Raw genomic sequence first — 25,576 nt, forward strand, 5'->3', positions numbered from 1 at the left:
CTGAGTTACCACTGAGAGGTGGGATGGAGAGGAGCAGGATATATCCATCCTCAGGCGATTTCCTCGATCACCTTTGACCTGTTAGCATGAGATTTCCCGGGTCCTGAAATCAATGTCGGGGATCTGCAAGGTATGCTCTTCCCGAACTTTAACCCAGGGAACCCCCATCACATTTAGGTCTGTCCTGCCGATGGGACAAGATATACACAGGGATGGTGATAGTGCTTCATGAAACATTACCCATCATGCTGATTCTTTGAGTCCGATGGTGTCAGACTGTTTTCTAACTGGGAATGTAATGCTCGCAAAGCACAACAGGTTAGGGAGCATCCGAGGAGCAGGAAAATCAACTTTTCGAACATCATCCCTTCATTAGGAATGAGGCTTCTGGGCTGGGTATTTGAGAGATAAATGGAAAGAGGTTGGGGCTGAGGGCAAGGTAGCTGAGAATGTGATAGACAGGTGAAGGTGAGATAGAAGGTGATAGGTCAGAGAGGAGAGCCGACCAGAAAAAGGGAAAGATGAAGGACAGGTCAAGGTTGCGGTGCCGAGTTGGAGGCTTCGGATTGTGATAATGTAGGGCGAGAGAAAATGCGAAAAATGTTGAAGTCTACATTGACCCTGTTCAGTTGCAGTGTCCCACAGCGGAATATGAGGCGTCTTCCTCAAGATTTCAGCTGGTTATTCTCACTCGATGAAGAAGCCAGGACGTGCATGTCCTTGATGTAGTGGAAGGCGGAGTAGAAGTGTTCAACATGGAGCAGTGGTGGTGATTGCTGCGGGTGTACCAGAGATGTAGTCTGAAATCATCTGCAAGATGGCGTCCAGTATCCCTGATGTACAGGAGACCACATTGAGTGCAAAGGACACTGTAGATGACATTGGCTAAGGCACAGATAAGTTTCTGTCGGATGCGAAAGGATCCTTTGTGGCCATAGATGGATAACAGTCGGGAGGTGTAGGCGCAGATTTTACAGGTCTTGCGGTGGCAGCGGAAGGTGCTGGGAGTGGGATGAGGGCTGGTGGCGGGCGTCAATCTGCCAAGGAAGTCGCGGAGGGAATCGCCTCTGATCAGGGTAGGGAGGGAACTATATTCCAAGTTGTGTGGTCTGTTTGTAGTTGGCGTAAATGGCGAAGGATGATGCAATGTATATACACGTTGTTGGGGTGGGAGGTGAAGGGTATCTGTCCTTGTTGCGTTGGGAGCACTGGGGTTGGATGGCGCATGTGCAGGAAGTGGAGGAGATGCACTGGACGGCATCATCAAATATTGGAAAGGGAAATTGTAATCTTTGAAGAAGGCGGCTATCTGTTCTTTTTCTGAGGTGGAATTGGTCCTCCTGAGATTTGTTGGGACTGATATTGAGCAATTGTGAATAAGGAATCGCGTTTTTACAAGTGGCAGGATAGAAGGAGCTGTAGTCTCTATGAAGGTCAGTGCGCTTGTAGGAAATGTCCATTGTTAATTGGTCGCTAGAAATGAAGATGGAGAGGTCTAGGAAGGGATAAGGTGCCCGAGAAGGTCCAGGTGAAATTGAGGTTGGCAAGAATATATTTGTGAAAGTGATGATCTGTTCAATCTCCCCGTGGTAGCACCAGGTAACTCCAATACAGTCACCAATGTAGCGGAGGAAAATATGGGGAATGGTGCTGAAGGAGCTGAGGAAGGTTACGTGGAATAATCTGTACCCAATATTTTATAACGGACATTTCTCAAACATTCTATCCCTGATATTATTTGTGAACGGCCGGACGTCAGTGAATTGCACAAACGGTCAGATGCCGAGGGAAATGATCCCGTTCCAAGGAGAAGGAGACACTGTTCCGAAGTCCCTCAAGCAGTGAAAGGGTTGAGTACGTCTTCCCTGCATTTACATTTCTTCACGACACGGGATTGACCACAACTTAGACGAAAAAGCAGAAATTTCGAAACTCCGTTTGTCTACAAGGAACTGGGAATGAATCCTCAGGTTAGCAACTTTTTCACCCTGTGTATTAGGAACTGGAAAGAAATGACCAGTGCATGCTCTCGAGTTATCGAGTATGTGGGAACTTTTCATGAACCACCTGTTCTTGCGGACGTGTCTCTGTGTGTTTGGGAAGGGAGGGTTTCTTGTGATTTGTGACATTTTTATCAGTAATTCAGAATTTCCCATTTGTTATTGCAGCTCCAATTATTTCAGTAATAATTCTCTGAGTACAGTTGCACATTTGATAATCTCACTGGGTCCTCAGTCAGACCTGGAATTTTTCGTACAGGCTGATCGATAATCTGGTTGTTTTCCTTCCTCACAGTTAACGCACTGACAATCTACGTCCTACATGAGAAAGATTGTAGATTGTCTCCATGTGTGAAACGTTACCTGGTGGCCATGGCAGCGGCAGATCTACTGGTCATTATCTTCGACCTGATACTGAGAAAGATTCCCGTTGTTTCTGCAGAGTTTTTTTTTCACCTCCATCCCCGTGTGTAATATCCACGCCGTCCTAGTTAATGCATCCATTGACTGTTCTGTCTGGTTCACCGTCACTTTCACCTTTGATCGGTTTGTGGCAATTTGCTGCCAGAAACTGAAAAGTAAATACTGCAGTGAGAAAAAAGCGGTTGTGGTGCTGGGAGCAGTGACGGTGCTGAGTTGTTTAAATGACATTTTCTGGTATTTTATGCTCACAACTCGGTATTGGCTGATCAACAGCCCCTGGTTTAGTGCTGCAAAAGATGGTGTTCAATCCTCCCATGTCAGGGTCACAATCGAATCCATATTCTCCACTGTAACCCCGGCTCTCCAATTTCTCGTGATTCTGCTGCTCAATAGTCTCACCACCACACACATGTTAGTCACCAGTAGTGCCCGCAGGAGCAATTTCACCCTGCTATGGTAAATATTTATGCTGTATTCTATGTGGGTCCGGATTTAGGGAATTGTGAATATCCCTGCATATCTCCATCGTTATCTGCGGGAATTGGACTTCATACTGCTGGTCCTCAGTTATTGCACAAACACCGCGATTTATGCAGTGACGCAGAATAAGTTCAGAGTTTCAGAGATGAAGCAGTCTGTCTCTACATTAACAAATTGAGGTAGCTCTGGTCTGTCCAACATTATCCCACAGTGGGGTGACATGGACACATTAGAATGTTCCTCACAACTTGAGAAACGGCAACATCCAACTGACTGTCCTCCATCACTTCAATTTGTAAACAACAAAAATGTTCATTAACAAGTTCCAAGCAGCAGAGTGAAAGGTATTGTTGTTTGCCTTTGCTTTGAAGAAGCTGGGCTGGAGAGAGAAAGACTCAGTCCCAAGTCCTGGTCCACAGGAAGGAGAGGGAATGGGCCTGAACTCAGCAGTTGGGATTAAGTCACTCTGTCCTTGCTTTCACCTCTGCATCCCCCCACTCTGACCTGGCCTTCTGCATAATTCCTCTCTCTGCCTGTTTCATTCTCCCTCCATATCTCCCTCAAATGTTCACACTGTTCCTTTGATTCTCTCACTCCGCCTTCCATTTACACAGTCTATTTCACTGTCCTCCGTTCCCCATTCTCCTGCGCTCTCTGCGTTCTGCACTCGTTACATCCTAATCTGTCTCTCCAATTTTGTCGTCCTCGAATCCTCTTTTTACATTCCGTTGCAGGGGGAACAGAAAAGGGGTGTGGATATTCAGGCCGATTCTGCGGAGAAAAGATGCATGTGGCGTGCCAGGCTGTTGCTCACTTAACAACCTGGGGCTTGGGACAAATGTCTTTTCTCGGGGATACAGTGAATGTGAGAGCATTAGTCATTGCAAGGAGGTAATAGTGGGGGAGGCACCATCGGCTGTGGAAGGGGCTGCATGGTGGGAGTTGGACAACAGGCTGCTTCACACGGCAGAGACTGTGTGGCACCCATTGTAGATACTCATTGATCTGAGTGGGAATATGATCAAAGGCCAGTTCGAGAAAATTAACTAGGGAGGGGTACGTGACCAATGCTCAGGGTACGGACAGTGCGGGTGAGTGAGCGTGATGGTGAGAGAGAATTCGGGCGGATGAGCGTGACGGTGTGGGCTGTGAAGTAGAGTTGGTGTGACGGCGCTGGAGTGTATGAGGAGTGAACATGACGGTAGGAGACTGTGCATGGAGATTGAGAGGGACCGTGGGGTAGTGTGCAGGAGACTGAGTGCGATGGTGCGGAAATATGCAGGGGGAGCGAACATGATACTTTTGGCATTTGCGGGGGAGAGCGCGTGATGCGGTATGAGTGTGTGGGGAGGAAGTGTGATGGTGTGGGAGTGTGTCGGGGAGTGAGTGTGATGATGATGGAGCATGATGGTGGGGAAGTGTGCAGAGGAGTGAGGGCTATGGTGTTGGCGTGGGAATGGTAGAGCGTGTCACAGTGGAGGAGAGTGTAGAGTAAATAAAAGTGATCTTGAGGGAGTGTGAGGGGGAGTGACTGCAACAGTGACGCCGGGTGCAGGGGATTAAGCGTGTTGGTGGGGAGTGTGTAGCATGGTGGGCGTTATAGTCATGAAGTTTACGAGGATTGAGCAAAATGTTGGGGAATTCCGTGGGGGAGAGTGCATGGTAATGTGGGCATGTGGGAGGAAAGAGAGCGTAACGTTGAGGGGAGAGTGTGGGGGAGGCAGTACGTTGGTCGGTGAGTGCGGGGGTGAGCGTGACGGTGACAGAGCTTGTTGGAGAGTCAGCTTGACTGGGTGAAGCGTGCAGGAGTGTGAACATGATGGTTTGGGCGTATGCGGGGAAGAGAGGGTGACAGTGGAGAAGAGGGTAGGGGAGTAAATGTGATGGTGGGGAGAGTGCCGTGAAGTGACTATGATGGTGCAGTAGTATGCAGGGGAATGAGTGAGACTGTGATGGAGTTTCTGGGGAATTGGTGTGATGGAAGCAAGTTTTTTGGGAGATGGCATGACTGTGGGAGAGTGTGCAGAGGAATGGGTCTAACAGCGGGGCTGCGTGTGGAAGAGTGAGCGGGACAGTGGGGAGGTGTGCAGGGGAGTAATATGACGGTAGGACAGTGTGCGGGGTATTGCATATTACGGTGTGGCAGTTTGTAAGGAAGTGTGCGTGTCGGTAGGGGCGTATGTCTGGTAGTGAGTGTCATGGTGGGGAAGTGTGGAGGGGAGTCAATGTGACCATGGCGGATTGTGTGGGAGTGTGAATGTGACTGTGGGGAGCATTCAGGGGAGTGAGCATGATGGTGGAGAGTGTGTGAGTGAGTGAGCGTCATGGTGGAGGGAGTAGGCTTGACGGTGAGGCAGTGTGTGGTCGTGCGAGCATGACAGTGGGGGAGTGTATGGGAGAGTGAACATGATGGTGGAAGGATTTGTGGAATGTGAGTGAGATGGTGCGCAAACGTATGGGGAGTAAGTGCAATGGTAATGGAGTTTGTGATGGTGTGAGTTTGACAGTATGGAGCCTGCAGGGGAGTAAGCATGAAGATGTGGGAGTGCAGGTGGAGTGAAAGTGACGTTGGCATTTGTACACCTGAGCGAGCCTGTCCATGGGTGAGAGTGCAGCAGAGTAAGTGTGACAGTGGGGAAGTGTATGGGTGCATGCATGACGTCGGCAAAGAGGGCGAGGGAGTGAGCATAATGGTGGGGCAATATGTGAGTCAGTGAGCGTGATGGTCGGGAGTGTGCGGGTGAGTGAGTGTGATGGCGGGTGTATGTGCGGAGGAGTGAGAGTGAAGGTGGAGAAGTGTGCGGAAGGTGAGCATTACAATGATGAAGGAGAAGGAGGAATGAGCGTGATGGTTTTGGGAATGTGCAGGGAAGAGGCAGTGACGGTGGGGGAGAATGCGTGAGAGTGAGTGTACTATACGGCAGTGTGTAGGACTGAGTGTGAAAGTGGGGATGTGCGCAAGGCAGTGAGGGTGATTGTAGATAATTGTGAGTGTGACAGTGGGCAAATGTGCGGAGAAGTGAATGACAGTGCGCAGTAATGTTTGGGAGTGAATGTGATGGTGGAAAGATTGCGGGAGTGAGTCCGACCATGGTACAGACCGCAGGGAGTGATCATGATGACATTGGAGTATGCAGGAGAGTGAGTGTGACGTTGGTGGAAATTCCTGCTGAGTGAGTGCGACACTGGGGGAATGTGAGGCAGAGACCGTGACGATGGAGTAGCGTGTGGGATGAGTAAGCATGACAGTGGAGGAGTGTGCGGGGGAGTGAGTGTGACTGTGGGAGTGTATGCTAATTAGTGAGTGTGACAGTGGTTGTGTGCATGGAGATTGAACGAAATGATGGGACAGTGTTTGTGGAGTGTGTGACAGTGGCATATTTCAGTGAGGAATACGTGAAATGGCGTTTGTGGGGAGTCGGAACGATGATGGGAGAGTGAGTTTGATGGAGGGGGACTATATGGGTGAGAGTAATGATGGGGGTGCGCGGGGAAGTGGGCACAACAGTCGGGAAGCAAGAGGGAGTGAGTATGATAGAGTGGGATTGTGTGAGGGATTGACTCTGGCAGTGTTGGTATGTGCGGGTAATGAGCGTGATGGTGAGGGAGTGTGCGGAGAGTAGCAATGACGGTAGAGGAGTGTGTCAGGGAGTCAGCGTCAGGGTGGGAAGTGTGTGAGGAGTTAGCATGAAGGTGCGTGAATGTTTGGGGTCGTGACAGTGGGAGAGTGTGCAAGGGCGGGGTCTGATGGTGGGAGAATGCACGCGGAGGGAGAGTGATGTTTTACAAGTGTGGGGGGCGTGAGTGTGATGATGCTTAAGTGTGCAGGTTTTTGAGTGTGACGGTGGGGGAGAGTGCGGGAAAGTGAGTGTGATGGTGGTGGATTGTGGGTGAATGACTGCAACGCAGGGCAGTGTGCAGAGCAGTGAATGTGACGGTGGAGGAGTGTACCTGGGAATGAACGTTGTGTAGGGGTGTTTGTGGGAGGGGAGTTAGCGTAACGGTGTGGCAGTGTGCAGGGGAGTGAGTCAGATGGGGGAGTGAGTATGACGGTGGGAAAGTATCTGGGACACTGATTGTGACAGTAGGTGTGCGTGTGTAGGAGATTGTGTGTGACGGTGAGGGAGCATGCAGAGGAGTAGGTGTGATGGTTGGGGTGTGTGCAGGGAGGTGAGAGTGTCTGGGTAGTGCCTGATGGGGAGTGAGCATGATAGTGGCAGTGTGCACGGAGAAGTGAGCATGATTGTGGGGTGTGCGCGTTGGAGTGAACGCAAAACTGGGGCAGGGTGCAGGGAGTATGAAAATAACAGTGAGAGAGCGTGCGGGGGAGTCAGCATGACATTGTGGTGTATGTGAGTGAGTGAGAGGGACTGTGGGGAGTTTGTGGGGAAGTGAGTGGGAAGCTGGAGATCAAATGCGGGAGTGAGGTGGACAGCAGTGGACCGTGCGAGTGACTGAGTGTGATGGTGGGTGAGCGTACGGGGGAGTGGGCATGATGGTGGGTGAGTGTGTAGTGGTTTGAGTGTGACGGTGGGGGAGTATGCCAGGGACTGAGTGCAAAGGAAGTGGTGCGTGTGAGGGAGGGAGTGTGATGGTAGGAGAGTGCGTGGGGGTGTTTCTGTCAGAGTGTGAATGTGTATAGGGGAGTGATTTGAAAGTGGGTGAGTGAACTTCATTGTGTGGGAGTGTGTGCGAGAGTGAGCGTGAGGGTGGGAGAGTGTGCGGTCGGCTGAGTGTGGGGGCAAATGAGAATGACATTGGGTGAAACAGCAGGGGAGTGGGTGTGAATGTGGGGGATTTTGTGGGAGAGTGAGCATGTTGGTGTGGGTGTGTGTGGGGCGGTGAACATGATGGTTGGGGCGTGTGCATGAGAGTGCAATGAATGGGGCTTGTGGACAAGTGAGCGCTACGGTGGGGTTTTGAGTGTGTGAGGGTGGGGCAGAGTGTGTGGGAATGAACATGACGGTGTGTCAGTGTGCAGTGTAGTCAGCGTGACAGTGTGGAGAGTGTGGTGGTGTGGGTTTGATCGTGGGTGAGTGGGCAATTTAGGTAATATGATGTGAATTAGATTGTGGGAAAGGTGGGGCGAGTGAGGCAAATGCTGGGGGAATGTGCAGCGGAGTGATGGTGATGGTGGCGGACTGTGTAGGGGAGTGAGCATTGTGTTGGGAGTGTGCAGGGAAGAGAGAGTGATGACGGACGAATGTGCAAAAATATGAGTATAACGATGGAGGCTTGTGCAGGGAAGTGAGCATGACGATGGGGGAGTGTGTAGGGGAGTGAACGTGATGGTTGCGGTGTGTGCAGGCAAGAGAGCATGATGGATGGAGACCTTTTGCGTGAGTGAGAGAGAAGATTGGGGAGCACACAGGGAGGGATTGTACAGGTGAGTGACTGCGATTCTGTGTGCATGTACACGAGAGTGAATGTTACTGTGGAGCAGTGTGCAGGGGAGTAAGCGAGAATGTGGGACAGCGTGTAAAGGAATGACTTTGGTGCTAAGCAAGTGTGCGGGAGAGCGGGCGTGAGGGTGGGGAAATGTGCAGGTGAGAGAGCTTGACAGTGGGGTGATATGCACGGGAGTGAGCGGCACATTTATAGACCAAGCGTGAGATGGAGCGTGACGGTAGGAGATCATGTGGGGTGCTGGTGAGGGGGCACAGTATGATAGTGGGGGATTGAGTGAGGAAATGAGTGTGATGGTGCGGGGGAGTGAGGGCGGTTGTGAGTGTGACAGTACAATGAAGTGAGCGTGAATGTAAGCGTGACTATGATGGAGTGAGTGTGAGGGGGTCAAGGTGACAGTGATGAAGTGAGTCTGAGAGGTTCAGAGTTGCGTTCACTGTGTGAGAGGGATGAGGTCAGGTTGACAGTGATGGAGTGAGTGTGAGGTGGTCAGGAAGACGGTGACAGAGTGAGTGTGGGGGGTAAGGGTGACGGTGATGGAGTCAGTGTCAGGGGATCAGGGTGAAAGTGAGGGTGTGAGAGTGAGGGGGTTAAGATGACAGTGATGGAGTGAGTGTGAGGGGTCAGGGTGACGGTGATGGAGTGAGTATGATGGAGTCAGGGTTACTGTGATGGAGTGTGTGTGTGATGCGGTCAGAGTGACTGGAATGGAGATAGTGTATGGGGTTCATTGTGATGGTGTCGGAACGTGCATGAGGAGGCCAGGGTGACAGTGATGGAGTGAGTGTGAGGTGGTCAGCAAGAAATTGACAGAGTGTGAGGGGGTCATGGTTACTGTGACGGAGTGTGTATTTGGCGATGAGGGTAGCAGTGATGGAGTGAGTGTGTGGTGTTCACAGTGATGGTGATGGAGTATGTGTGAGGGGGTCTGGGTGAAATGAGGGATTGGGTTTGAGGGCGTAAGGGTGGCAGTGACGGAGTGAGTGTGTGGGGTTCGTGGTGATGGTGATGGAGTGTGTGTGAGTGGGTCAGGGTTCTTATAACTGAGTGAGTTTGAGGGGTTCATGGTCACAGTGATGGAACGAATGTGAGGTGGCCAGGGTGACAGAATGAGTCTGAGGTGATCAGGATGACTTTAAGACTTTGAGTGAGTGGGAGACAGGATGGTGGAGCGGACGGGTGTGATTGGGTTTGTATGACAGAGTAAATGTGATGGGTCAGGGTGATGGTGATGAAGTGTGTGTGGGTTACAGTGCTGGAGTGAGTGTGAAATAGTCGGGGTGACAGTGAGGGGTGGAGTGTGAAGGGGTCAGGGTGAGGGGTATACCGTGAGTGTTAGCAGTCAGGGTGATGGAGAGGCTCTGATGGGGACAGGGTGAGAGTGACAGACAGAGTTTAAGGAGGTCAGGATGAAAGTGATGGAGTGTATGTAAGGAGGTCAGCTTGACAGTTACAGAATGTGTGCGAGTCTGTTGGGGTCAGGGTGATGGAGACAGAGTGGGAGTCAGCGATTGAGGGTGAAAGTGACTGAGTAAGTGTGATCAGTTTAGATGACGGTAACAGACTGTGAGAGAGGCGTTCAGGATAATGGTAATGGAGTGAGTGCGAGGGGTCAGAGTGTCGGTGATGGAGAGGGTTTCTGATTGTCAGCGTTAATGTGATGACGTGAGACTGAGGGGTTCAGGGTGACAGAGACCTAGTGAGACTGAGGACGTCAGCGTCATGGTGATGGAGTGAGTGTGATGGCGTCAGGGCAATGGTGATAGAGTGAGTGTGATGTGGTCAGAGTGATGGTGATGGAGAGAGATTGAGGGTGCAAACTTTACTGCGATGGTCTGAGACTGAAGGTTCAAGGTGACCGTGATGGACTGAGTGTGAGGGACTCAGTGTGATGGTTACAGCGTGATTATAAGGGGGTCATGGTGACAGTGATGAAGTGAGAACGAGGGGGTCAGTGTGAAAGTAATGGAGTGAGTGTGAGTGACTCAGGCTACAGTGATGGAGTGAGCGTGAGGGAGTTAGGGTGACAGTAATCGAGTGAGTGTGAGTGGCTCATGTTACATTGACAGAGTGAGTGTAAGGAGAAATTTGTGATGGAACGGACTCAGTGTGACTGGGTCAGGGTAACAGTGACAGACTGGTTTCAGTGTGCGCGTGGACCAGTGTAGGTCTGAGTATAAAGTGATAAGTATGACGGGGGTGGAGTGATTGTTAGTGGGTCAAGGCAACGGAGTGAGTGTGAGGGGGTCAGTGTTGCAGTGATAATGTGAATGTGATCAGATCAGGGTGAGGGCAATGGAGTGAGAGTGAGGCGGGTAAGGGTGATAGAGCCAGAGTGTGTACGAGAGAGTCAGGTTGATGGTGACAGAGTAAGTGTGACAGGGTCAGGCTGACAACAGCAGAGAAAGTGGGAGGCGGTCAGGCTGACAGTGAGTGTGAGGTGGTCAGAGTAAGAGAGAGAATGTGAGGGGTGATGGTGACGGTTATGGAGTGAGTGTGAGAATATCAGGGTGACAAAGTGAATATCAGGGTTTCAGGGTGATGGTGAAAGAGTAAATGTTGGTGAGTCAGAGTGACAACGGTGGAGTGAGTGTGAGGGAGTCAGTGTGTCAGTGACGCAGTAAGTGTGAGGGGGTCCGTCTGACGGTGATGGAGTTACTGTGTGGGGATCAGGGTGATGGAGAAGGAGTTATTGTGACAAGGTCTAGGTGACTATGATGGTGTTAGTGTGAGGGTGTCAGTGTGGCGGAGTGAGTGTGAGGGGGTCATGGTGACGGTGATGGAGTGAGATTGAGGTGGTCAGGGTGACAGTGATGCAATGAATGTGAGAGTGTCTTGGTGAAAGTGACCGAGTGTGTGTGAGGGAGGAAGGTTAGGCTGACAGTAACGGAGTGAGTGTGAGGGGATCCCGATGACGAAGTAGTGGGAGACTGTGTATTGAGTCGGAAGAGATAGGAGAGATCTTGAATGAGTACTTTTCTTCAGTATTTACAAATGAGAGGGACTGTATTGTTGAAGAGGCGAGTATGAAACAGACTGGTAAGCTGGAGGAGATACGTGTTAGGGTGGAAGATGTGTTGGGGATTTTGAAAAACTTGAGGATAGACAAGTCCCCCGAGGCTGACGGGATATATCCTAGGATTATGTGGGAAGCAAGTGAGGATATTGCAGAACTGTTGGCAATGATCTTTTCGGCTTCACTGTCAATGGGGGTGGGGCCAGGGGGTTGGAGAGTGGCGAATGTTGTGCCCCTGTTCAATAAAGGGAATAGGGATAACTCCAGGAATTACAAGTCAGTTAGTCTTACTTCGGTGGTAGGCAAAGTAATGGAAAGTGTACTGAGGGATAGGATTTATGAGTATCTGGAAAGACACTGCTTGATTAGGGACTGCCAGCACGGATTTGTGAGGGGTAGGTCTTGCCTTACAAGTCTTATTGAATTCTTTGATGAGGTGACCAAGCATGTGGATGAGGGTCGAGCAGTGGATGTAGTGTACATGGATTTTAGTAAGGCATTTGATAAGATTCCCCATGGTAGGCTTATGTGGAAAGTCAGGAGGCATGGGATAGTGGGAAGTTTGGCCGGTTGGATAGAGAACTGGATAACCGGTCGAAGTCAGAGAGTGGTGGTAGATGGTAAATATTCAGCCTGGAGCCCAGTTACAAGTGGAATTCTGCAGGGATCAGTTCTGGCTCCTCTGCTGTTTGTAATTTTTATTAATGACTTGGAAGAGGGAGTCGAAGTGTGGATTAGTAAATTTGAAGACGATACGAAGATTGGTGGAGTTGTGGATAGTGAGAAAGGCTGTTGTCGGCTGCAAAGAGACTTCGATATGAAGCAGAGCTGGGCTGAGGAGTGGCAGATGGAGTTCAACTCTGTAAAGTGTGAGGTTGTACATTTTGGAAGGACAAATAAGAATGCGGAATACAGGGTTAACGGTAGGGTTATTAGTAAGGTGGAGGAGCAGAGGGATCTTGGGGTCTATTTTCATAGATCTTTGAAAGTTTCCAATCAGGTGGATAGAGCTTGTAAGAAGGCCTCTGGTGTATTAGCATTCATTAGCAGAGGGATTGAGTTCAAGAATCGTGAGGTGATGTTGCAGCTGTATAGGACCTTGGTAAGGCCACATTTGGAGTATTGTGCAGTTCTGGTCGCCTCATTTTAGGAAAGATGTGGAAGCTTTGGAGAGGGTGCAGATGAGATTTACCAGGATGTTGCCTGGAATGGAGAATAGGTCGTATGAGGATAGGTTAAGAGTGCTAGGCCTTTTCTCATTGGAACGGCGAAGGATGAAGGGTGACTTGATAGAGGTTTATAAGATGGTCAGGGGAATAGATATAGTAGACATTCAGAGACATTTTCCCCCGGGTACAACAGAGTGTTACAAGGGGACATAAATTTAAGGTGAAGGGTGGAAGGTATAGGGCGATGTCAGGGGTAGGGTCATTACCCAGAGAGTGGTGGGGGCATGGAATGCGCTGCCTGTAGGAGTGGCAGAGTCAGAGTCATTGATGACCTTTAAGCGGCAATTGGATAGGAACATGGGTAGGTGCTAAAGCGAGGTCAAATGTTTGGCACAACATCGTGGGCCGAAGGGCATGTTCTGTGCTGTATTATTCTATGTTCCATGTTCTATGTTCTAAGGCTGAGTGGTTAAGAGGAAATCGGGTGGATACCGTGAATGTGATGTGGCAAGGATGCCAAAGATGGAATAAGTGCGATTTGGCTAGGGTGACGTCAATGGAGTGTGTCTGAGTGAGTGTAAGATGGGATCAGGGTGACAATGACCAAGTACCTGTGAGTGAGTCCGAGTGACAGTGACAGAGTGAGCGTGAGGTTGCCAGGGTGTCATTGACAGTGTGAGTGCGAGGGGTCAGGGTGATAGTTCTGGAGTGAGTGTGAGGGAGTTAGGATGACGATGACGGATTGAGCGTGAGTTGGCCAGGTTGACAGCGACGGAATGAGTGTGAGGGGTTCAGGGTGACTTTGCTGGAGTAAGTGTGAGGTGTCCAGAGTTACAGAGATGGAGTGAGAGTGTGTGAGTGGCTAGGGTGACATCGGCGGAGTGAGTGTGAGGGCCATGGTGGTAGTTCCAGAGTGAGCGTGATGTGTTCACGGGGATGGTGAAGGAGGGAGTCTGATAAGGTAAGGTTGATAGTGATGGAATGAGTGCGAGGAGGTCAGGGTGACGGTGATGGATTGAGAGTGAGGGGAACAGTGTGACAGTGATGGAGTGACTGTGAGTGATTCAGGGTTATGGCGATGGTGTGGTTCTAAGGGGGTCAGGGTGACGGTGACGGAAAGAGTGTGAGTGGGTCAGGGTGACTGTGTGAGTATGACGGTGGGCAGGGTAGGGTTGATGAAGTGATCAGCGGCGGGACAGCGTGCCGGTGATGGAGTGATTGTGAGAGCGTCAATGTGATTGACTAAGTGTGAGGGAGCCAGGGTAGGAGTGATGGATTGTATGTGATCACGTCAGGGTGAGGGTGATGGAGTGCGTGTGAGGCGAGTCAGTGTGATGGTGAGCTAGTGACTGTGTGGAGGTCACTGTGACAGTGACAGAGTCAGTGTACTTGGTCAGGGTTGCAGTAATAGAGAAGTGTGGAGGGGGATCAGGGTGACAGTGACAGAGGGAGTGTGAGCGGTTCAGGGTGAAGGTGACTAATTGGTCAAGATTGTGGGTGGCACGGTGGCACAGTGGTTCGCACTGCTGCCTCACAGCGCCTGAGACCCGGGTTCAATTCCCGCCTCGGGCGACTGACTGTGTGGAGTTTGCACGTTTTCCCCGTGTCTGCGTGGGTTTCCTCCGGGTGCTCCGGTTTCCTCCCACAGTCCAAAGATGTGCAGGTCAGGTGAATTGGCCATGCTAAATTGCCCGTAGTGTTGGGTAAGGGGTAGGTGTAGGGGTGTGGGTGCGTTGCGCTTCGGCGTGTCGGTGTGGACTTGTTGGGCCGAAGGGCCTGTTTCCACACTGTAATGTAATCTAAAAAAAAATACCTGTGACACAGTGAGTGTGACGGGGTCAGTGTAACGGTCACGCAGTTGAGTGTGGGGGTGTCAGGGTGATGGTGATGGAGTGAGTGTGAGGAAGGAAAGGTGACCTTGACGGTGACGGAGTGAGTGTGAGGGTTTCAGGGTGACAGTGATGGAGAGAGTTTGAGGGTACTAGCCTTACTGTGATGGAGTGAGACTTAGGGATTCAGGGTAAGATTGACCACGTGAAACTGAGGGTTCCAGGACGGCAGTGATGGAGTGAGTATGAGGGGGTCAGTTTGACAGTGACAGAGTGAACGTGTAGGGATCAGGGTGATGGTGCCAGTGTGAGCGTGAGATCGTCAAGGTGACAATGGCGGACTGAGTCTAATGGGGTTAGTGTGACGTTGTCAAAGTGAGTGCCAGGGAGTTGAGGGTGACAGTGACTGCCTGAGTGTGGACGTATAGTGTGATGGTAATGGAATTAGACCGAGGGGTCAGGGTGACAGTGAGTGAATGAGTGTGAGGGGACACAGGGACAGTGACTGAGTGAGTATGAGGGGGTCAGGTTGCCTGTGACTGCGTGGATTTGAGGGTTTCTGAGTGACATTGACAGAGTGAGTGTGAGGGGGTCTGGGTGACAGTGACGGGTGTTTATGAGGATGGTCAGTGTGATGGAGTGAGTGTGAGGGCTGCGGATGATGCTAATCGAGGAAGTCTGAGGGTTTCAGGGTGATCCTGGGAGAGTGAGTGTGAGGAAGTCAGCGTGACACTAAGGGATTGATTTTGATGGTTCAGGGTGACAGTGTGTGAAAGAGTCAGGGTGAGGGCGTGAGAATGAGCGATTCAGATTGACGGTGATGGAGTGAGTGTGATGGGCTCAAGGTGACTGTGATTGCGGGAGCCTGATGGGGTCACGGTGACGGGGACAGAGTGAGAGTCAGCAAGTTAGCGTGACAGTAACAGAGTAAGGCTCATCAGGTGAGACGATGGTGACTAAGTGAGAGATGGCCGTTCAGGGTGACGGTAACTGAGTGAGTGTAAGGGGGTCAGGATGGAATGAGAGTGAGGGCTTCAGTGTGACGTGGCAAAATGTGCGTTAGAGGGTCAGGGTGATAACAATGGAGTGAATGTAAGGGATTTCAGGGTGACAGAGTGAGTGTGAGTTCTTGAGGATGACAGAGAGAATGTGAGGGGGTCGAGTGACAATGACAGTGTGAGTGTGAGGGGGTTAGGGTGACAGAATGAGTGTGAGAGTGTCAGGGTGATGGTTTCAGAATGTGTGTGAGAGAGGGTCAGGATGACAGTGGCACAGTGAATGTGAGGGGATCAGGTGACAGAATGTAATGGCTGTGAGACTGGACAGCGGAACAGTTACAGAGATTGTGAGGGTTTCAGGGTGACAGTAACTGACTATGTGCGAGCGTTAAGAGGGTCGCTGAAAGGGTGACTGTGATGGAGTGAGGGTGACGGTATTTATTGAGTGTGAGTGGGTCAGGGTGGAAGGGAGGACTGAGTGTGGTTGCATCTGGGTGACAAAGTGAATGTATTGACGTCAGGTTGACAGTGATGGAGTGTGTGTGCGGGGTTCATTGTGACAGAGATGGAGAAGTGTGAGGTGGCCCGGGGACAGGGTAAGTTTAGAACATAGAACATAGAACATAGAACATAGAAGAATACAGCGCAGTACAGGCCCTTGGGCCCTCGATGTTGCGCCGATCCAAGCCCACCTAAACTACACTAACCCACTATCCTCCATATACCTATCCAATGCCCTCTTAAATGCCCATAAAGAGGGAGAGTCCACCACTGTTACTGGCAGGGCATTCCATGAACTAACGACTCGCTGAGTGAAGAACCTACCCCTAACATCAGTCCTATATCTACCCCCCCTTAATTTAAAGCTATGCCCCCTTGTAATACCCGACTCAATACGCGGGAAAAGGTTCATACTGTCGACCCTATCTAACCCCCTAATCATCTTGTACACCTCAATCAAGTCACCCCTAAACCTTCTTTTCTCTAGTGAAAACAGCCCCAAGTGCCTCAGTCTTTCCTCATACGATTTTCCTTCCATACCAGGCAACATCCTGGTAAACCTCCTCTGCACCCGTTCCAATGCCTCCACATCCTTCCTATAGTATGGCGACCAAAACTGCACACAATATTCCAGATGCGGCCGTACCAGAGTCTTATACAACTGCATCATGACCTCAGGACTCCGGAACTCAATTCCTCTACCAATAAAAGCCAGTACGCCATATTGAGATGTTCAGGATGACATTGAGGGTTTGAGTGTGACAGGGTCAGGGCGGCGGGGTGCATTGAGTGTAATTGGTCTGAGTGATGATGATGGACTGAATGTGATGGGCTCAGCGTGACTGAAACAGAGTAAGTGTGGGAGTAACAGGGTAATGGTGAGGGAGTGAGTCTGATGGGATCAGTGTGACGGTGACAATGTGAGTTCCGGAGTGAGGGTGACAGTGGCAGAGCGAGTGTAGGTTGAAAAGGTTGAAGGTGATGGAGTTAGTGCGAGTGGGTCAGGGTGACAGTAATTGAGTGTGTATGATGTGGACAGGATGACAGAGACTGTGAGTGTAAAGGGGCCAAGGTGCCTGTGACTGAGCTTGAGGGTGACAGAGTGAGTGTGTTTGTGTTTTCGGTTACGGTGATGGAGTAAATGTGAGGAGTAAGGATGACAGTGACGGACGAGTTTGAGGAGGTCAGGGTGAGGGGGATTGAGTGAGTGTGAGAATGTCACGGTAACCCTGATGGAGTGTGTGTGAGATGATCAGGGTGACAGTGAAGAGTGAGTGTGAGGGGATCAGGTGATGATGATGGAGTGATTGTGAGGGGCTCGGGATCAAGGAATGTTTGCGAGGAGGTCAGGGTGACAGCGATGGAGTATGTGTGAGGTGGATGAGTGACGAATGACTGTGAGGAGGTCAGGGTGAGGGGGATGGAATGAGTGTGAGAGTATCACGGAGACCCTGACGGAGTGTGTGTGAGTTGGACAGGGTGGCAGTGACGGAGTGAGTGTGAGTGGATCAGGGTGATGATGATGGCGTGAATGTGAGGGGCTCAAATGAAACAGTGATTGTGAGGAAGTCAGGATGACAGCGAAGGAATGTGTGTGAGGGGATCAGGGTGACAGTGAGTGAGTGAATGTGAGGGGGTTAGGTTGATTGTGTCCGAGTGAGTGTGAGGTATCAGGATGATGGTGATGGAATGAGTGTGAGGGGATCAGGGAAACGGTGATGGAGTGAATGTGAGGGGTACACGGTGATCATGACTCAGTGAGTGTGAGGGGTCAGGGTGCCTGTGACTGTGACTACAGGTTTACTTTGATGGACTGAGTGTGATGGGCTCAGCGTCACAGAGACTGAGTGAGTGTGAGGGTGTCAGGGTGACGGTTAGGGACTGAGTCTGATGGGATCAGTGTGACGGTGACAATGTGAATTTCAGAGTGAGGGTGACAGTGACAGAGCGAGGGTAGGGGGAATAGCGTGATGGTGATGGCATTAGTGCGAGTGGGTCAGGGTGACAGTACATGAGTATGTGTGAGGAGGACATGGTGACAGTGACTGAGCGAGTGTGAAGGGGTCAAGATGCCGGAGACTGAATTTGAGGGCGTCAGGGAGAATGAAGGAGAGATTCTGAGGGTTTCTGGGTAACACTGGCGGAGTGAGTGTGAGGGTGTCATAGGTTATGGTGATGGAGTGAATGTGAGGAGGTAAGGAAGACAGTGACTGATGAGTGTGAGGAGGTCAGGGTGAGGGGGATGTAGTGAGTGTTAGAGTATCATGGTTACCCTAGCGGAGTGTGTGTGAGATGGGAAAAAGTGAGGACTGCGAATGCTGGAGCTCAGAGCTAAAATGTGTTGCTGGAAAAGCGCAGCAGGTCAGGCAGCATCCAAGGAGCAGGAGAATCGACGTTTCGGGCATGAGCCCTTCTTCAGGATTCCATTTTCAGCTGTGTGTGAGATGGTCAGGGTGACAGTGACGGAGTGACTGTGAGGATGGCAAGGTTATCACACTGACACCCCCTCATTAACTCCGTCACCTTCGTCCTCACCCCTTACACTTATTCCGTCACCATCTCACTGACACCTCACACTCACTACATCACTGTTACACAGGCCTCCTCACACTCACTCCATCACCGTCTGCCTGACATCTCACACTTACTCCTTCACCGCCACCCTAACCCCCTCAGATTCACTCCACCAACATCACCCGGATCCCCACACAATCACTCGTACACCGTCATTCTGTCTCCGTCACCCTGACCCCTTCACACTCACTCAGTAGTACAGTAAACATAACCCCATCAAACTCATTCTCCATTAACCTGACCACCTCACATTCATTCATCTCTGTCACCGTGCCCACTGCAAAATCTCTCCATCAGGGTCACCCTGAAGCCCTCACACTCACACAGTTACCGTCACTATTACGCCCTCACACTGACTTGGTCACTGTCACCCTGACCCCCTCACATTCACCATCACCCTGGCTCCGTCGCACTCACTCCATCACCATCACTCTGACCTCCTCACACTCATCCATCACTGTCTCCCTTAAGTCCTTATACTCACTCCATCACCATAACCTATGACACCCTCACACACACTCCAGCATCGTAACCCTGGCACTCTCACACTCACTCCGTCAGCACTACGCTGAAACCCTCACACTCACTCCAGCACCATCACCCTCACCCCGTCACACGCACTCCATCACTGTCAACCTGATAACCTCAAACTCACTCTGTCACTGTCACCCTGAACCCCTCACACTCACCCAGTTTCTATCGCTGTCACCCTCTTACGCTCACTAGGTCACCGGCAACCTAACCCTCCCACACTCACTGTGTCATCATCAACCTTACCCCATCACACTCATTCCATAACTATCAGCTGGAGCACTCAATGCAGTTTGTCACCACCACCCAGACCCCCACACACTCACTAAATCACCATCACCCCAATCCGTAATACAGATACCGTCACACTCATTCCACCACTGTCTCCCTGATATCCTCATAGTCAATCCGTCACTTCCACCTGGACCGCCACACGCATCCTCCATCATTGTCACCCTGGCGCCTTCACATTCACTCAGTTATTGACAACCGGACCCCCTCACACTCACTCAGTCACCGTCACTCTGTTCCCCTCACATTTCTCCATCACCATTTCCCTTACAGGGTCACAATCGTCACAACCACTGCATCAGTGTCAACCTGAACATACATACTCTGTCCTTATCATAGAACATAGAACAGTACCGCTCAGAACAGATCCTTCAGCCCACGATGTTGTGCCGACCACTGATCCTCTTGTATGTACCCTCAAATTTCTGTGACCATATGCATGTCCAGCAGTCTCTTAAATGTCCCCAATGACCTTGCTTCCACAACTGCTGCTGGCAACGCATCCCATGCTCTCACAACTCTTTGTGTAAAGAGCCCGCCTCTGACACCCCCTCTATACTTTCCTTTAACCAGCTTAAAACTATGACACCTCGTGTATGAAATTTCTGCCTTAGGGAATAGTCTCTGGCTATCGAATCTACACATGCCTCTCATTATCTTGTATACCTCTATTAGGTCCCCTCTTCTCCTCCTTTTCTCCAATGAAAAAGGTCCGAGCTCAGTCAACCTCTACTCATAAGATAAGCTCTCCAGTCCAGGCAGCATCCTGGTAAAACACCTCTGAACCCACTCCGAAGCATCCACATCTTTCTTATAATAGGGCTATCAGAACTGGACGCAATATTCCAAGTGCAATCTAACCAAAATTTTATGGAGCTGCAAAAAGATCTCACGACTCTTAAACTCAATCCCCCTCTTAATGAAAGCCAAAACACCATATGCTTTCTTAACAACCCTGTCTACTTGGGTGGCCATTTTAAGGGATCTATGTACCTGCACCCCAAGATCCCTCTGTTCCTCCACACTGACAAGAATCTTATCCTTAATCCTGTACTCAGCTTTCAAATTCGACCTTCCAAAATGCATCACCTCGCATTTATCCAGGTTGAACTCCATCTGCCACCTCTCAGCCCATCTCTGAATCCTGTCAATGTCCCGCTGCAGTCTACAACAGCCCTGTATACTGTCGACGACACCTCCAACCTTTGTGTCATCTGCAAACTTGCTGACCCATCCTTCAATCCCCTCATCCAAGTCATTAATAAAAATTACAAACAATAGAGGCCCAAGGACAGAAGCACACACAGTCATGCTGAAGCACACACAATCACGGTCATCCTGAGCCCCTCACACTCTGTAAGTGCCCGTCACCATGAGCCACTCACACTCATTTTGTACCGCCAGCCTGAAATGCACACACCATCTGTCACTTGGTCACTGTCACCCTGACTACCTTACACTCGCTCTGTCACTGTCAGCCTGACCCCCTCACACTCACTCCGTCACCATCACTTTGACTCTTTCACAGCCACATACTCACTGTCACCCTAACCCGCTCATATTCACTCAGTCACAGTTTCCCTGACAGGGTCACAATCTCTCAGTCACCATCACCATGACTCCGTCACATTAACTGCATCATTGTCACACTGACGCACAGATACTCACACAGTAACCGTCACTCTGTCCCACTCGCACGCACTCTATCACCGTTGTACTGACCCCCTCACACTTACTCTCTCACCGTCACCCAAAACCCCTCACACTGACTCTGCCATTGTCACACCGACTCCCTCACACTCACTCATTCACTGTCAACATAACCCCGTCACGGTCACTACATCACTTTCACTCTGATCCCCGCACACTCTCTCTGTCACCGTCAGTCTGACACCCTCACACTCATCCTGTCACTGTCACTCTAACTCCCTGATATCAGCTCTGTCATCGTCACCCTGACCCCATCAGAATCCTTCCTTCACCATCACCCTGATGCTCAATCTCACTCCATTGCCGTGACCATTACGTCCTTACACTCAAACCCCATTTGTCACCCTGACAACCTCCTATTCACACCGTCACGTCACAATGAACTGTCACACCGTCACCCTGTCTGTGTCACACATACTCCCTCCCTGTTCCCCTGACCATTCAACCTCAAACCCTCACTGTCACGCTGAACCCCAACACTCACAGTAAACCTGTCTACATCACACTGACTTCCTCGTCATCATTATTAAGCTATCCCACTTACCACGTCACTGTCACTCTGACACCTCATACTCAGTCTCCCAATATCACAATGACCGCTCACACATACCACATCATTGTCACTCCCACCCACTCACACTCTTTCCACCACTGTCACCCAGACCGAGCCACATTCACTTGGTCACGGTCATCCTGCTACCCACACTCACTCCATCACCATCACTCTGACTTCCTCAATACTCATTCCATCACCATAACCCTGACCCCCTCACACTCTCACTGTCACCCTGACCCCCTCACACTTATTCCGTCACTGTCGCCCTGAACCACTCACACTAACCTCATCACCATCACACTACCCCCACACACTCAGTCTCACCCTCAATTCCTGACGCTCACGTTGTAACCGTTCACACTGGCTCCATAAAACATAGTCAGTCACCGTCACTCTGATACCCTCACACTCACTCCACCTCTATCACGCTGAGCCCATCACACTCAGTCCGTCAGAGTAACCCTGATAGTCACAGTCACAAGCACCCTGACCCACTCACACTCACTCAGTCACTATCATTATGTGCCACCCACACTCACCCCGTCAACGTTTCCCTGATCCCCTTACACTCACTGGGTCACAATCAACCTGGCACCCTCACACTCCTTCACTCACTGTCACCCTGATCCGCACACACTAACTTCATCACCACCATACGACCTACCCTACACTCACTCCATCACTGCCACCTACATCTCCCTGGCACTCACTTTGTCACCGTCACAATGACCCCATCAAAATCACCGCCTGACGCACACCCTGATACCCTCGCACTCACTCCATCTCTATCACGCTGACCCCATCACACTTAGTGCATTACAATAACCCCGATTGTCACAGTCATAGGCATCCTGACACCCTCACACTCACTCAGTCACCGTCACCTGACAATCACTCCGTCACTGTCACCCTGACGCCCTCGCAATCACTCTGTCATCCTGATCCTTCACATACTCTCCATCACCATCACCCAAACCCAATCACACTCAGTCACCCCGCCATCCTGACCCCCTCACACTCAAAACCTCAATGCCATCCTGACCACCTCAACCTCACTCTGTCCGCTGACCATCTCAGACTCATTCCATCTCTGTCATCCTGGCCACTTCACTCACTCTGTCATCGTCACCCTGACCCCATCACATTCACTGTCTCCCAGACACCTTGAACCCCCTCACATTCAAACCCTCAAAATCATCCTGACCACCTCAGACTAACTCTGTCACTATGAACCTAACCCACTCGCACTCACTCTGTCAGCGACAACCTTACCCACTGCACGTAGTCAATCACCATCACACTGAACATCTCACACTCACTCTGTCACTATCACCCTGACCTTCACACACTTACTCCATCACTATTAATCTGAACCCCACACATTCACACATTCACTGTCTTTCTGAAACACTCACACTCCCTCTGTAACTGTCATGCTCTCCACCTCACACTCATTCCATTACTGTCACCCTACCCTCCTCACACTCATTCTGTCACCCCGATCCCCTCACACTCACTCTGGCATTTTCACCTTGACCTTCTCACATGCACTCCATAAGCATCACACTGATCCTCTCACACTCATTCTGTCACCATGACCAACTCACACTCAATCCGTCACCCTGAAACCACTCATACTCACTCTTCTGTTGTCACCCTGACCCTCTCACGCACGCTTTGTCACCATCACACTGATCCCCTCACACTCACTCCATCGCTCTCACCCTGACTCCCTCAATCCCATTCTGTCACTCTCGCCCTGCACCCCTCAGTCTCACTCGATCACAGTAACGCTGGCACCCTCAAACTCTCTCCATCACTATCACCCTAACCCCTCACACGCACTCCATCAACGGTACACTGACCCCCCACACTCACTCTGTCACTGTCACACGCACACCCTAACTCTCAATCTGTCATCGTCACTTGATCCCATCACACTCATTCACTACCAACTTGAAACCCACACTCTCACTTGATCACTGACACTCTGACCTCCTCACACTCACTCCGTTACCATCACCCTGAACGCCTATCTCTCACTTGGTCTCCATTATCGAATCTGATCACAGTTACTCTGTCACTGTCATGCTCACTTGCTAACTCTCACTCGGTCCCCGTCACCCTGACCTCATCAGAATCCCACAATCACAATCACTTTAAGCCCATTCCACTCACTCCATCACCGTCAATCGGAATCGCCCACTCTCACGGCATCACCTTGACTAGGTCACACACACACACACTCTCCCTGACACCTTGAACCCTCAAAATCAATCCCTCAGTGTTACGCTGACTCCCTCAGACTGACTTCGTAAACGTCATTGTTATCCCGAAACAATCACTGTATCATTGTCACCCTGGTCCCTCACATACACACACACGCACTCTCCCAGAATCAATCTGAACCGCTCTCACTCACTCCATCACCGTCACACTGACCCCTCGCATTCATTCCATCACCTTTACTCTGAACCCATCACAATCACTCCGTCATCGTTATCCTGACCCGGTCGCACTCACTCCTTCATTGTTACCCTGACCCACTCACACTCACACTCTCACTGTCACCTGACACCCTCACACTCACTTCATCACTGACACACCAACCCCCTCACACTAACTCCATTACTGTCATACTCACAACCTGACAGTAAATCTGTCATCGTCACTCTGACACACACACATTCACTGCTTCACTATCAGCCTGACACCCGCATTATTACCCCCTACCACTCACTACATCACTGTCACCCTGATCCCTCAGACTCACTCTCCCGGTATCAACCTGAACCCCTCACACTCTCTCCATCACCGTCACCAGGAGCCCTCACAATCCCTCCATCACACGGACCATCATCATAGACACTCTTTCAATGTCACCCGGACCCCCTCACACTCACTCAGTCACCGTCACCCTGACCGCCTCACATTCCCTCCCTCACTGTCACTCTGACCGCCTCCCACGTACTCGATCACCATCACACTATCGCCCCACGCTCAGTCTGCCACTGTCACACTGAGTCCCTGACACTCACTCCGTCTTTGTCACGCTGAGCTTTTCACACTCACTCCCTCAGCGACACACTGAAACTCTCACACTCACTTAGTCAACGTCAGAGTGTCCCCCTCACGCTCACCCCGTCACTGTTTCCCTGAACCCCTCAAATTCATTCCGTCGCCATCACCCTGATAACTCACACTCACTCACTCGCAATCAACCTGACCCACTCACACTCCCTCCATCACCATCACACTATTACCCCTACACTCAGTCTGTCACTATCACCCTCACTCCCGATACTCACTTTGTCACAATTACACTGACCCCATCAGACTCACTCCCTCGCCGTCACCCTGACACCCTCATACTCACTCTGTCTCTGTCACATTGAGCCTATGACACACCGTATGAGAAAGTAACCCTGACTAGTCACAGTAACAGGCACCCTGACCTCCTCAAACTTAGTCACCATCATTGTGTCCCCCTCACACTCACTCCATCACTGTCACCCTGACCTCCTCACAATTTCTAATTAATCCTGACCCCCTCACACACACCTCATCACCGTCACCCCGACCCAATCACACTGAGTCCGCCCAGCCACCTTGACACCTTCCCACTCAAACCCTCCATGTCATCCTGACCACCTCAGATTTACTCTGTCCCCTGACCACCTCACGCACACTCCATCTCTGTCACACTGGCCACTTAACAATCACTGCATCACCCCGACCTCCTCACATGCACTCATTCTGCCACCCTGACCCCCAAACACTAACTCAGTCACTGTCAACCTGACTCCCTCTCACTCCCTCCTTTAGTGTCATTCTGACCCCTCACACGTAGCCCATCAATATCTTCCTGACACCCTCACAGTCACTCAGTCGCCCTGACCCAGCCACACTCACTCCACCGCCATAACACTTACTCCAATAAAATCAGTCTGTCACTGGTCCAAGCATACCCTGACATGCACTCTGTCACTGTCAGCCTGAGCCAAGAACACTCAGTCCATTCCGTCACCGTTACCTCCTTACAGTCACTCTATCACTGTAACCTGACCACCTCACACTCAATCCGTTACTGTC

The sequence above is a fragment of the Chiloscyllium plagiosum genome, unplaced genomic scaffold (assembly GCF_037043375.1).
Source record: "Chiloscyllium plagiosum isolate Xiang-an unplaced genomic scaffold, Cpla_swu_hap1 HiC_scaffold_39, whole genome shotgun sequence".
Lineage (NCBI taxonomy): Eukaryota > Metazoa > Chordata > Chondrichthyes > Orectolobiformes > Hemiscylliidae > Chiloscyllium > Chiloscyllium plagiosum.